Source organism: Eucyclogobius newberryi, unplaced genomic scaffold (assembly GCF_026437365.1).
Source record: "Eucyclogobius newberryi isolate DKJ021-1_F unplaced genomic scaffold, fEucNew1.0.hap1 SCAF_9, whole genome shotgun sequence".
Classification (NCBI taxonomy): Eukaryota; Metazoa; Chordata; class Actinopteri; order Gobiiformes; family Gobiidae; genus Eucyclogobius; species Eucyclogobius newberryi.
Window position 1 is genome coordinate 7,852,737 of NW_027316532.1, and position 15,269 is coordinate 7,868,005.

Sequence of the window (15,269 nt, forward strand, 5' to 3'; positions counted from 1 at the left end):
TTTCAGGCAAAAATAACAATTTGTACAGAAAAGAAAGTGTTCTTGCACTAGCAGCGAATGGATTTGAGCTTGGACAACGACATCTTACAGAGTTGGGAGCAAATCAGGTGTAAAGACAAAATAAAAAATAAAATTGTGCATAAGTAACTTTTCTTGGTTGTCTCAATGTAGATATTGTGGAACATTCCAGGCAAAGCAATGACATCTCCACCATCCACCAGAAAAATGACATAGTGCACCTTTAAATTGATATTGTCTTTATATTTTATTTGCTGTTCTTTTATCACACACTTTACATTTGAACGTGTCTCAAAGTGCCAAATAAAAACAAGAGCATTTGACTAAATAATTAAACCATAAGACAATTTTGTAACATAACTTCTACCGCTCGTACTCAATCATTGCTTTTGTGTGGAGTTCAAGAACATTCCATTCAAATGTAACTAAGGCTAAATGTCTCTCACAAAACAGCATGTTGTGTCTTTGTATCAAAGACTTTAATCTTTCTGAAGTCACCAGACCAAACTCTGTCATGTCAACTTCACCATTTACATGCTTATAATCTGGCATCTCATTTTCTGTACACGGCAGTCCCTAAGTTGTTTCTCCTGTTCTGAATCTAGACACAGTGGCATCGCCTCATTTGACCTGGAACACTGTCCTCATTTGCACCGCCAAACATTTCATAAGAACACTGGGTGGAGGAGTGGTTTAGCTGTGTGAGGGTAAATTTACACATGCACAGTACTCATGCATATAACAAAAAGTGCATACATTATATTATAATTCTACATATAAAGGCATTGTAAATACTTACTATAACTACATCAAATACAGACCACTTTAAAGTATAAATAATGTTTTTTTTTTTTCTCTGGGTATTTAGTTCTCATTTACGGCAGAAAGAGTTTTATTTAACATTTCGTCCATTTTAAATGCTGATATTGATCTAAAATGACTTCATTCATTGAACTTTGGGTCGGAATTGCTATGGAATGATATCCTCTTTTTGGTATGTCACCCTAAACGTCATCACAACATTGGTCTGCACTTCTATTATTTGTGCCAAAATGACTGCGGTTACCTAGCTCACAGCAGATGTGTAGAATTGAGTTCTATAGACACGAATCAATCTAGACAGGCGCTTGCTGAAAGCCAACAAAAAACACAGCACGGATGTCCAGTTGACATCTTTCCATCCACAAATGCACAAAGCACTGAACAACAACCACAGGATCTCATATCTGCTGTTTGCAGACGATGATAAACCAGGACCTGCAACTGCAGCTGGGATGAGAATCAGCACCTCCAAATCCCACGCTATGGTTCTCAACTGGAAAAGGATGGCTTGCCCTCTCCGGGTGGTTGGAAAGTCTGTGCTGCAAGTGGAGGAGTTCAAGTATCTCGGGGTCTTGTTCACGAGTGAGGGAAGGATGGAACGTGAGATTGACAGGCGGATCGGTGCAGCGGCTGCAGTGATGCAGTCGCTGCATCGACTGTTGTGGTGAAGAAGGAGCTGAGTAGAAAGCCAAAGCTCTCGATTTACCGGTCAATCTACGTTCCTACTCTCACCTATGGTCATGAGCTTTGGGAAATGACCGAAAGGACAAGATCGCGGATACAAGCGGTCGAAATGAGTTTCCTCCGCCTGGTGGCTGGGCGCTCCCTTAGAGATGGGGTGAGGAGCACAGTCACACAAGAGGAGCTCGGAGTAGAGCCGCTGCTCCTCCACGTCGAGAGGAGCCAGCTGAGGTGGCTCAAGCTTCTGTTCCGGATGCCTCCTGAGCGCCTCCCTGGGGAGATGTTTTGGGCATGTCCCACTGGGATGAGGCTCCGGGGAAGACCCAGGACACGCAGGACGGACTATGTCTCTCGGCTGGCCTGGGACCACCTCGGGATCCCCCCGGAGGAGTCTGAGGAAGTGTCTGGGGTGAAGGAAGTCTGGGAGTCCCTGCTTGGACTGCTGCCCCTGCGACCTGGCCCCGGATAAGCCCCCCTCAAATACAGGACAATTAAGATACTCAAACATGCATCAATCACACATAATAAAGTTAGTTATGAATGAATTAAATCATTATTACATGGTTAAAAGCAATTTTGTATATGTCCCTTTAACAGTGAGGAACACAACTGCCATATCTCATATTTATCAAAAGGTCACCATAACTTTTCTGCATGGACTGGTCCTGCGGAATAATAATAATAATATCAGGTGCCACTCTTATTCTCTTAATATAATATTTTTCCAACCAATATCTACTCAGCATTTTGAGACTGGTAGGGCTAAAACGAGTCATCATAACTAACAAAACAAATAATGCAGTTGCCAGTTAGTTTTCCGTTGCATCTTGCGCAAAGCGACCAAATGCTTTACAAACAGTGATAAGCCAGGCACACATATGTATCTATGGAAAAGCAAACCATGACAGGGCTTATTTTAATCTTGGGTTTGGAGGGGCACTGAACTGTCCAAAGAGAAGAGTGAGTGGAGAGAATGAAAAAGCCGTAGCTGATCTAATGGCCTGTTATCATCAGGAGCAAACAAACGAAATAAATAACAGATGCATGGTTTAAATCTAAATTATGTAATTGTTGTCTTACTTGTCAATCCATTTTATGCATATAGTTAAAGGAGCACTATGTAACGTGTTTGGTGGAGAGTCTGTTAACGGCTTGTCTCTATAGATATGTTATATTTGAGAAAACTTCAAACGTCTTTCACCTCAGAGTAATGGCCTTTTATGCTTCACTTATTGATTCTGCAGAAATCTGTGATGTTTTATTTATGTGTATTTTTGGATCTCCAGTCAAGACACCTGACTCTGTGCACCTTTAAGATAGACCATCTCAACAGCTCGAAGCCTCTCAATACTAGAAACATTCAACCATTAGAATTTGATTTATGACCCACGTGACCAGTCAATCTCCGACTTCTGACTCTTTTCAAGATTATTTTCCCTTGGATTTCAAGAATCTTCCCATTTGCCTGAACTCTTTCAACCCTCAGACAGTTTAGACTGAGCAAAAGGTATTTTCCACATTAAAAGCTCTCTGCATAAAGACGTGTATTGTTCCAACTCTTTCAAGTTCACATAAGCCACAATGAATAAGTCATCCTCCCCAAGCCAAAACATTACCTCACCTAACACTAGCCCGCATTATTCAGATTCAAACTGGGCCCGTCCCGATGCACCGGCTTCAAATGCCGTTTATACTGGTGCTCTGTGGGGCTGTGTTCATTCGGCGCTCTGCAGAAGGACCTCACAAGGAAAGTATGCACGCGTCGGTCACAGCGGTTCAGACCAGTGTAACTCCAATGGAACGCAGTCTGCAATTTCAACCAGCAGCATACCGAGCAGTGTCGCCCCAAATGTCTATCAATCTGAAAGGATTTTACTGCAAAGACCACCTACAGGGAGAGCAGGAGCTTCAGATAGTAACTTTTGTGTTCGTCTCCATCGACATGCTATTGTTATTAAACTTGTCTATCTTCATGAAGAAAAGCAGAAAAAACATGTTCTTTTTGCAGTAAAAATAATTTTAAAATGCCAAATTGATACGTTTAATTCCCTTTTCCCAATTCAGTGGAACAATACAAACAACGCAATAATACAGTAAGTGCTACGAGAAGAAAAGTTACATTGTGCAGCTTTGATTTCAAATATGTACGTATATAGTGGCCATAAATAATTTCCTCTCGGGATGAATAAACATAATTCTATTTCGGAACGCCCACCGCTAAAAGTGTAGTGTTCAAGAGCCAATTAAAACCAACTTATTTCTGGGCTTGGAAACAGTTTGTGCTGCCACTGTTGGAGCAGGGAAGACGGTTGGAAACAAATCAAAGCAGGAAGGGGCGGCTTGGAGCAGGAATCCCAGGCATGTGCAGCGGTTGTGGGGTGGGTTCGTCCGGAGGCAGGGGGACATCCAGGAGCTGACTGCCATAGACCGGTGTTTGTGAAGCAGAGGCTGACATACCACTAAGAGCAAACAACAAGGTGCAAGGAATTTCAGACCTGCACAAAACAAATAACAAGAGACAGACATAGAGACAACAGAGCTTTGCAGACAGTACTGTTACCAGGCAAACAATAGGCACGTGTTAAGGAGACTTTGGATAGTTAAGGCAAAAATAATAATTACGCTTATGTTTCTCTTTCATATTTTACATAATGCAATGATGAAAATATATTACTTTGCTTTATTACTGTAATCTATAATGACTTATTGAACTTTAAGACATGTGTACAAGTTGTACAGAAGTTGGACAGGGTTTCAGAAATTTGAGAATGGCACATAGGAGCAGTTTGTTCTAAAAATTGCAACAGGTCTGACGTCCTATGGCAGTTTCACCTTGCACTTAGTGAGCAAAAGCACCCCCTGTGGCTGAAGTAAGTACAGTTGGTTTAAGGGGACATAGGCTAAATCAACCTTTTTGACCTTTTAGCAATTGTATAACTGTGTTCTGTATTGAAAGTTGTTGCATCTTTTAAGTACTCCTGTATTGTTTGCATTTGAGGCTTGAGTGCTCAGTCCGTTTACTCCAGCCCCTATCTCCGCCCACTTGGATACTAACTTGCATTTTTTATTTATTTATTTTTAAATTGACTCTGACTCATACACGTAAGGTTCAGGAATGTGGTTTAACATCTTTCAACAACAAAATAAAGACATGAAAATAGACTGATTGCTATGGTCAAATGCAACAAGAGCCTTTTTAACAAGGTTCCATTTCTACCGTTTTAGATACATTTTGCAGTTTACAATGAATAAAATTCAGAACAATGATCCATGCATGTTACAGTTTGTTACAAAGTAGTAGAGAAAAAAACATAATGTCTCCTTTAAACTATATGCTGGTATTTGAATCAGAATCTCACATTGTGCAGAAACAAGGGAAACCTTCAAACCCCATGCAGAAAGACTCTACCTGATCAAGGAATCAAACCCAGGACCTTCTTGTTGTGAGGCAGACCACTAACCACTAAGCCACTGAGTAAAAACAAGAAAGAAAATTGGATCATTTCAATGCACAACGTGTACAATCAAATCAGTCTTATTCCAATATGGCGTTATTATATAAGAGTGATGCTGTGATATTGTCTACGTGCAATATGCTTCTTTATGTAGGTCAATATTGTGTGCTACTCCAATGCTGAAATTATTCTGTATGAATTGCATATTTTGTTTTTCAGGGATGACAAGGCTGCAGCTGGTGGAGGTAAAATATTCAGCGAGGAGACACAGGTAGTCTCACCAACCGACATGTGAGAATCTGGTCTTAGACACACGATCTGCTCTGACCCAGTTGTGAGCAGCTGATAAAATATCAAAAGGAGGCGACACAGAGTGATAATTGCTCCTCATTCCCCGGTAATAACTCATCCACTTATGCTTTGTGTCGAGACAAGGCCACCAGCAAAACATGGCCTCAGACTGAAACTGGGAGAAGAATAGCACAGAGAAGTGACCTTTCCTGATGATTGCGCTCAAAACTATTGCATGAAAGAATTCCCAAATCTGCAGTGATATATGCACAAATCACCTGATATAAATTAAGAATTCACTAATAAACTTGGTCTCAGTATGTACGCACTGAAACACCTGGGTATCCGTCTGTGGCGCCATCTTGGATCAAAACATGGATCAAATATAGTCACTAGGTTATTACTACAACCACTACCTTATATGTAACTTTCACTATTTTGTACAAAAATGTGTTTATAACTATTTATGAATTAAAAACAAATGCATTGACTGAACTATATATGTCCACAAATGTAGTAAAATGTTAATCCTACAGCATATGTTAGAAGCTTTTCCCATTTCTCTCAAATGCAATGAGCAGTAATCATCATATGTGTATAAGTATTCTTTTTTTTAAGGGGTTTTGTACAATGCAAACTGGCGTAAGAGTAGCTGATACGCAACATTGGCGAAAGCCGTCTCCGGTCATGTCACTTCCAGTGCCACCAGCACGTCCCCGCCCCCTTTTGGGTGAAAACAAACAAGAGTTAACAGACGGACAGAAACGTTGGTGAATATTTTAATTAAATCCTGAGGAATGGAAGATGGTGTCAAACAAACAACCTGAAGTTTGAGTTAGATTGTTGTAGATGTTGGGATATGACACCTGCGGCCACTGTGTGGAGTCATTTTGCCAAAAGGATTCTGGTAAGCTAAACGGACATCTCTCGACCCCTATATCTAGCAGTTTTTTTCATATAACGATCATGATTGGATATCGAGATTTAATTCAAATATTCACAACTTCTCCGTCAATGGCTGCTGGGTCGCCAGTATCAATATTTTGTTATATTTTGGAGCAAAACTATAAAATGTTATTGTATCGGTCAACAACATTTGTTTTCAACCAAAAGGGGGCGTGGCTGAAGCGCTTGCCCTAAAGCACCTGTATGACTGGAGACTTCTATGCTAATACTACTTTATTTTATTTTTTTCGCAGAGGATCTGTGCACAACGATACTCATCTACCTCAGTGTTAGTGTCACTGTTTCCTGCCTAATTCTATCTCTCTGGGGTTTTGGCTAAGACCATCTAAAATCAATAAATCACAGATCAGGCAGTGAACAGCGAGCTGAGGGAGGATGTCACGGACAATATATTAAAGACTTTACAATTGAGATGAATATTTTACGGGAGTGCCACAATCTGAAGTTATCTAATTCACTTAAATGCGTACAACAATTGTGGGGTTTTAACTTTAATCTAAATTTCATGTTTAGTAAAAATTAGCATTAGCTTTGAAATGATTGCACAAAGCCTATAGCACTTGGGTTGGTTGCCATAGATTTTTAAGCCTTAATTCTTGCCCTGAGGAAACAGGTGTGTGAGCAGCTTGACCATGTGCATTCACTGTACCGCACTTAAGGCACATGTGCATTAGACCCAACCTATCCATCCTCTGTTTCCTGTGAGAGGCGAACACAGAAATATGGAAATCCCTACAATTATTTAGACTGCTAACAGCCGGCAGAGGGTGACTTGAGGGAGGCAGGATGTTTCACACGAGAACTGAAGCCGTCTCGACGATGAACTATACAAAGAAAACAACTATTTAGATGTTTTGCTTGCGAGAAAAGGATAAAGTGAGGACACAAATAGCTTCAGGAGCCAAGACTGTACAGTTTGAAGTGAACACATGCTTTAGATCAGGGCCAAAGAAAAAGCACATTGGACACTTGTGGGAAGATGTGGGCGCATTCAATATAATGAAACTTTCCTGGAAACTTTGACAGCTAAGGAAGCAACAATGGCTTTACAGTGTAATTTACAGTCAATCACTTACTTTATACAGATATTCATGTACAGTTACACATTGCTTTACCACTAGGACAAAAACACATTGAAGTATTGTATTTAATATTAAAGTACTCTTGAATAATGCATTTCAAGAACCATGTGCCCCTGTTCTCAATCAAGGGTGATAACGGCGAGGTGAAGTGCTTTGCCAAACGACACAACAAATTAGGGTTTAAAGCAGGGATCGCTGCAGCGGTATTAAGTTGTGATCTGTTTGGTAATGCATTTGACCCATCTTTTAATGCAACAGGATTCCTCCCTATCAAACATAAGTGTAAGTACCAAGAGGGATATTTAGCCTGTATGTCATGGGTGTCCAAACTGCTTCATCAAGGGCACACTAACTTAAAATTGTGCTTTTAGCAGAGGTTAGACTGAGCCACACCACTGTTATTTCACCTGGAACATAAACATAAAGCCTTTCTCACACCAAACCATTTGTCACTAAGGTTATGATGGTGTAAGTTTTCTTCAATTGCACATTAAAAAGTACTGCTAGTGGTCATTTGGGCCAGTTCAGCCTAACACCGTGTGTACACCTCAACGCGAGGCTGGTTTGGCGCGTATTATGAGCGGGTTGGTTGCAGACTGTTATACAAACTACGGCGCACTGCGGTCTGTACATGACAAACATAGTGCAGATTCAAGAGGGTTTCCGCGATAACACTTGTCCAATGACCTGAAAACATCCCCCGTCCCGAGCCGCATCTGCCTTACAGTCAGTGTAGACCTGGCGTAAGGACCAACAACAACATGCATTTGGGCACAGCTCAATGGTTTGGAGGAGCATGATGTGCCTGTGTGCATGTTTTGATGGAAATACCCAGAAGAAACCTACCTACCAATACATGCAAACAGGAAGGAGGAGAACATGCAAACTCAGTAATTTAGCGCTCTATATTTGATCCCTCCTTCAAAGTCAGTGGAACAACTATTTGTGTCAGAAGCCAAACCTGCACTTTGGTCCATGGATCAAAATATATGCTATAAATAGACATTCTATGGTTCTAACCCTGCTCACCGCTCCTATAAGGAAGTTCACTATATGCCCATAATTGGACCTCCCATTGTGGTCATATGGGAAGAGGTGATCAAATGGACCACATGACTTCCTGTTAACCGGCAGCAGTGGGAGTGTGTCTGTATGTGAGAGAGTGAGGGGGAGGAGAGTACAGGAAGTAAAGGGCTGTAGCCGGCATTAAGTAGGAAACCGTACGTCCTTATATGGGCTTCAGAAAGAGGACCGGGATCTCCCTATGGGCACGTCAATAATGAATGAAATGTGTATCCACCACCTCCTACACGGGCAAACAGAAACACACGCCCTGCTAGCTGTCCCATTGAATAAGAGCGTTCGGTAACAGTAAATGCACCTTGGGACTTGTGCAAGAATCAGCCTTTTCCAACAAGTGGAGGAGGAGAATAGGGTTGCAAAATTGGCGGGGCATTAACAGTCAGCAGGTTGTACAATGTGGGTTTCGATAACAACAGAAAAAGCAGGTAGAGGAAACTGTGACGAATAACAATGGGAGTTACAATAATGTATAATAAAGCCTGCTACGTTGTATAATCATTCAAAACAATGAACAATGTAAACTGATTTTTGAGTTGTGAATGGAGGTGGAAAAGCGCTCTATTATAATATATGTCCCTATCTTTAGACACCTTATTTTTCCGTTTTGTGATTAATTTTATGGTTAATTTAAGTTTTGAGCAATACTTCAACAAAGACATCTGAGGTACGCTTTAGCACATTCGTGATGCATTGTTAAAATATTGTCTGGATATTGCCATCAAGATAATGCTATAAATATTTAGATTTACATTTTTGTCACCCGTACTGTACTGTACCCACTGCTACTGAAAAAGGTGGACCCCAAAGTATTTGCCCTTTTAATTTGTCTCAGATTTTGAATTTAAAATGCTGGTGAATTCACAGAAAAAACATGCTTGATTTTTTTCTATTGTGTAATTTCAGCTGCAGAATTTTGCAGCAAGCATTGTTGTGTTTTTGAACAAATTAAGGCATTAAACAGTTGATCCAAGTGAGCAAAAAACCTTGGCATCTTGGCATCGTGACATTTTTACACTCTGAAATAAAACTGTTGAATTTGAGAGCTTGAAAATATATGCTGTTAATTAAACTTAAAAAATTTTCATTCTGAATTTTGAGAAAAACACGCCAATTCTGCAGCTGAAATTTAGAACAAAAACAGTTTAAAAGTGTTTTTCAGGGTTAGAAAATAGAAACATAATGAAACTATTTATCTTATCCTTAGTTGACTTTCGGTCAGACGTCCCACTTCAGCCTAAACTCAACCCTTTTATTCAACACTCGTGACACGATGAACTCTATAAGGGCACGAGAATGTGTTTATCCATCAAACAACACATCTACAAAGCACAAGGGAAAGCATCTAATTATAAGTGAGGGGGAAATGACAGCATGTGATGGTCTGACACAAAAGGACGCCAGGAATATTCTGTGCCTCATGATTGGTCAATGACACGAACGTGACTCCCAAAGGATGGGAATATGATCTCTCCTTTATGTGGGAAATGAAGAGAAAACACCTGCAGAAGAAAAAAGGAAAGGATAGGCTGTACTGGCGCTATCTGGTGGTGGATATGAGAAGTACCGGCACTGATCAGAATGAGAACATGTCATTGTCAGTGAACAAAATTCACAGGCTAAGAACTTGCTTTGGTGATTCGGTGTAGCATATAACAATGAGCAATAATGAAGCTCCTGTGTGGTCTTGAAACATTGCCCCTCAGAGCAGCATCAAAGAGGAGCTTGTTCAGACTCTAGAGTTCATCTGAGGGAAGACGGCAGCCATCACTGAATGGAGCCATTCAAAGTTTAAGCTCTCACCACTAAAACTGTTTGTGAAACAGAGCCAAAAACCACATTCACCCCACTTCTGAAAAATACTACTATTCCAGCTAATCCTGAACACAGGGTTGGTGGTTCAATCTGTTGCTGTGTCTTCGGGCAAGACACTTGTCAGCAAATGGTGATAAGATTTGTATTTATATTTCTGTCGGTTGGGCCCAGGGCAGCTGTGGCTACAGAATTTTTTATTTTTTTTTAAAAACACTTTAAGGGCAAATTACAGGTTTACATGTTTATGTATTACTTCATTTGGTGGGATAGCAATTATGGTAAATATTTATATCATAGTTTTGCATTAGTGAAGTTGCAGTTTGTGAAGGAAATGTTTATAGAAAAAGGGGGGGAAAGAAGCAAATTACAGGAAGTAGAGCGGAGTTTAAAAATGTCTCAAAGTGACATTCTGTCCAAAATGCAGGGACAATTTGCACACATTTTTCTCACAATTTAACCATCCATTTAAAGACGCCGTACGTAACTTTTAAGCCACTTCTTGTTGTTTTTTTAATTGCACTTAAAATGTGTCCCCGACTTTCCAAGTTACATCATAGTACTTTAGGAAAATAGCTGTTTTTATAGATTTGGCCAATGTTTACAATGCGGTTGCTAGGTAACAGTATGTCAAATCTGCTGCCTGTGTCCAACCAGAGAGTAAAATTATACTGTAACCTTTTCTAAAATTGGGGAAAACTAGGCACATTTTTTGGAACATTATAACTATAATTGTGTTTAGTTGTGGCAAATGCCTGTAAGATTTGGTCTTTACGTCCAGCAGGTGGCAGCACTGTGCACACAGCCTGCCTAAGTGAGGATATGATGAGTTTTAATGTTGTTCCTGTGCTGAATAATGAATGCCCTCGGGAAGCTGTAAGTGGAACCTGATCCTTGTCTCAATTATGGTGACAGCTGTTCTCACACACACTATGACAACACAGGCACAGGCAGACGCAGCATGGGCTCATTCAGAACAAGCAACGACACAAGCCCTTTACAACCACTAATACACTGGCTGTATTTAGTTTGGCTGATACTGTAACTGCGTTAGATAATCTGGGTTTTTCACAATGCCATTTGAAGACTATAACACCATGTCAAAGTGCCCACTGCTGGAGAAACTGTAGCTCACCTTTACCATGTGTTTTGGGACTGTCCTAATGCTCAGAAAAATGTTGTTTTCGGCACTTCAGAACTATGTATTTGGGCCTCAAAACTCACAACATAGACACAATAAATACATACCTCTGGAGCATACTTCTGGCTACAAGGAAAAAGGCCATCATAAAGAAATGAATGATACAAACTGAACCGACGATCAAGCACTGGACAGACATAATTGACGCTAAAAATATTTAGAAAATTGTATTTGGACTAGATTTGAAATTAGACAAATTGAACAGACCTTGGACTAAATGAACAGAATATGCCGGTGTTGTGTGCTGTATTCAGAAACTGGGGTGGTATGCCTTAAAAAATGTCCAATTGAGTGTCCTGAGCAAGCTTATGCACCAAAAAAGAAAGCAAATCAGTCACTATTGCCACATTCAAAGAACCGACAGAAAAACAAACAAACAAACAAAAAACAGACATTATTCTCCATATTATATAATTTTTTTAAAAAGGTGTGATTTGACTATTTGTTTATATTTTCACCATAAAGTGGCAGTAAAAGGGAGCAATCAAACAGGGGTGGAAAGTTCTCACTTCACAATTAAATCCAGCTGTCACTCACTCAGAGACGTGCAGCGGCTGACCAATAAGAGGCGTCGGAGGGGAGAAAGAGATCAACTTATAGCCCTACAATCAGAACATATTTGCATCAATTACACAGATTAGTTGCACCATTTTAGAACAATTCATCATAACAAAGAGATAAATAATATAAAGATGGGTGCGGGAGAACGGTCGATGAATGTCGAGTGGTTTTAAACTTGATCAATTCCTGCTTGTATAAAGGAATCAGTGGACAGAGGTAAGGTCCAGTGAGATTCTAGTTGTGTTTTCTTTGGGCCTTTTGTGGTCTGGATAGTGACGTATTCAGCTCTCTGGAGGACAAGTGTGGAATTTGAGTTGAGGGAGACAGAGAGAGGGCTAAAGGAGGAGGAGGACGGATGGAAGGAAGGGGGGGGGGGGCACTCATAAGATTAAATAGTTCAGGTCTGGGACAGTCTCCAGGCAACAGGTCCAGACCACATGATCCAAGAAGACCCACTGAGACAAGAACACCAGTGAGACCATCTGGGTTTGCAATGGGCAGCAATGTGTTGTCGACTGTTGGAAGAAAGCCGAGCACTGGGTTCAAGTTAGAGATTTGGCATATTAACGGTTACGGTTTAGAGTATTAACTGACCGTGGCATGATATGTGCTAAACATGTTGAAATCTAATATTACTTTTACCATTGTAATGTTGAAGTATTAATTAAAAAAACATTGGACAGGATCATCACGGTGTTTACTATAAAAAAAATAGCCTTATTTTGTAATCATCCTGGACTATACAGACTCTAAAACACATACCTTTTACAACAAAGACGGTGGCATCATTCAAGCAAAATGTCCAAAAATAATAAACTAGTTCTGAGTTAAATCAGTAATAAGTAGTAGTAAGTTATACAATAATATTCTCGATGTAAAAACCATCAGTTAACTAGTCGACTAATCAAATAAATGATCGCTGACTACTAAAACAATTTTTGGCCGAGTTGACTTTATAATGATGGTGTTTTGATTCTCAAGACAAAAAGCAGAATGAGCCTCACATGACGCTCACACCAGCAGCGTTGTGAGTAACTTGAGCCGTTGAACACCTTTGGGCAGATTGAGGAATTGGTCAAGGCACAAAACTGGCTCCTATCCATCTGTGGTTAACTTCCCGTAGAGGACTGGCAACAAGACCAGTTGGAAATAATCCCATCTTCTCTCTGATGTGCATGGTGACCACCCAAACCTCAGCATCTGCTCCAGTCATGAATCAGTGCTAGTCTGGCCTCTGGAGTATCAAGAATCAGCCTCTAATTGATACAAAAAATAGCTATGGGATGAAAATAACAATAAGCTATAAGAATAAGAATTTTATTAAAAAAAAAAAAGGCTTACTATGTACACACATTTACAGTTGAGTTTACATATGTAGTGCAGAAGTGAACAGTGCAGTGAGTGATTAAATTATGGTTAAAGTGACAGTGTTTAAGAAGTGTTCATGAGTCCAACGGCAGATGGAAAGAAACTGTTCTTATAAAGCCTTGAAGAGTTATGAGAACTAGTATAGACCTAGTAGTAAGAAATTATTATTTTACTTTATTTATTGTCTAAAACCTTGGCCTAAAGAGTATTTTAATTTTCATTTTGTATTTCTAATTAGAATTTTAAGCATTGTGAGCACTACTGAGAATGAGTAAAAAGTGAATAATACATGGTTAAACAGGTTACATCTTCTGCAGGATGTATAGCTACACACACATTTTATCAATTTACTGATACATTTGAACATCACTTGCACAAGCTCTAGAAAAAAGAGGTGCAAATATTGGCTTTTTCCCCCCACATGCTCAATATCAGTATAGAATAGGGCTTTGTAGCTATAATATTAAAACATAACTACAATGCAAATCAACTCATTTCACAGCTACAAAAAGCAACACAATTTAAAAGATTTGAAGTCATTGAGTCTGTTCCTCACTTTATGACTCCTGACTGCTATAGAGATAATAGAAGCCAATTAAATGGTTGTCAGGAGCTTCGTTAGCGACAGGCCGTTCCAAGATGGCCGCTGCTTTTAACACTATGAACAATGAAGACAGGAAAAGTGTATAATCTTTTCTTAAGTGAGGTTCAGTACACTCACTTTACTGTTCCAAATGTGTTAGTATTCAATGAATTAAAATGTAAAAGTAAAACCCCAGTAAAGACAACCAAATAAAGATTTACAATAGTAAGACTGTGCGTAAAATAAATAAAACGTGAGTGGTATAATACGATTGCTATCATTGATTTTAATCTAGTTATTAATAAATTATACGTTTAAATCCGTTTTGAGGGTGAACAAACCAAATGCTGCGAACGTGCAGTACACGATGGCGGCCACTTGAGGGCAGTTAGACAACCCTGACTTTCGGTGGTGTTACATCTAGAATATCTATGACCCACAACATATTTACAACTAGAGCCCCGGATGCATACATGTGTCGATTGCAAAAAGAAAAAGGAAAAAATAAAAAATGCGCTCAAGGCCTACAAACGATATTTTTCTTATTAATCAATAGAATTATGGCAAGTTGTTCATGCTTTTTCGTGGCGCGCGCGCATGTCGTGCGTAAATGAGGCCGTTTACTCACCTGTCCTTTTTCAGGTCAGTAAAATATCATCCGTAGAGAAGTCTCTGGATTCAAATGGCTGTTTTTGGCAGTGGAAATCTTCAACCACGTCTCTGGGGCTCATGGAGGGACAAGAGGCGCCGACATGAGGAGCTTTTGTGCCGCTGCTGTTGAGGCGAGCGCTGCCTGTTCCAACTTTACTGGAGCGTCCTGTTACTGGCATGAAATGGCGCCCTCTGCTGTATACGAATGGTAAACTCAACTTACAATAATAAATGAAAGAGGAAATTAAAGATGATGATTATGATGATGATTATTATTATTATAAACATTCAACAAGCTTCATTCGTTATTTGATTTATAGGTTGTATTTGATTGCATTAGAGTGTAAATCTAACTTAAATTAAATTGCAACTACTGAGTCACATAAATGGAAATACAGTGCAAGTATTTCAGTCGCAAAATAAAGCACTAAAAACACATTTGCTTCTTTTAGTATGGATGGATGCGCAATATATCGATTAAAATCTTTCGGATATTATGTTTTGCAGTGGCCCAGTCTGTGGAGGCCCGTCAGATTTGTCTTTTTGAGTAAATGTGGAAAAAAAAGAGCAATTAAAACATATTAGGCTGTATGTTTATACTATCATGCAACAAAATATTGGAAATTCAAATCGGGTCATTTCCATTTCAAAGCTTCCATTATACGAATGAAAATATGTGAATCATCCATAAAAACGAA

At 39.6% G+C, this 15,269-nt stretch overlaps 1 protein-coding gene across 1 annotated transcript in view; it reads right to left on the minus strand.

Annotated features, from left to right (window-relative positions):
- The window catches only part of gng12b (guanine nucleotide binding protein (G protein), gamma 12b), a 52,732-nt gene extending 38,019 nt beyond the window's left edge, over nt 1–14,713 (minus strand). Inside the window, exon 1 of the mRNA XM_072438460.1 lies at nt 14,549–14,713. The gene's annotated coding sequence lies outside the window, so the exon portion shown is untranslated. The remainder of the gene's footprint in view (nt 1–14,548) is intronic.
- Between the last annotated feature and the right edge of the window lie 556 nt (nt 14,714–15,269).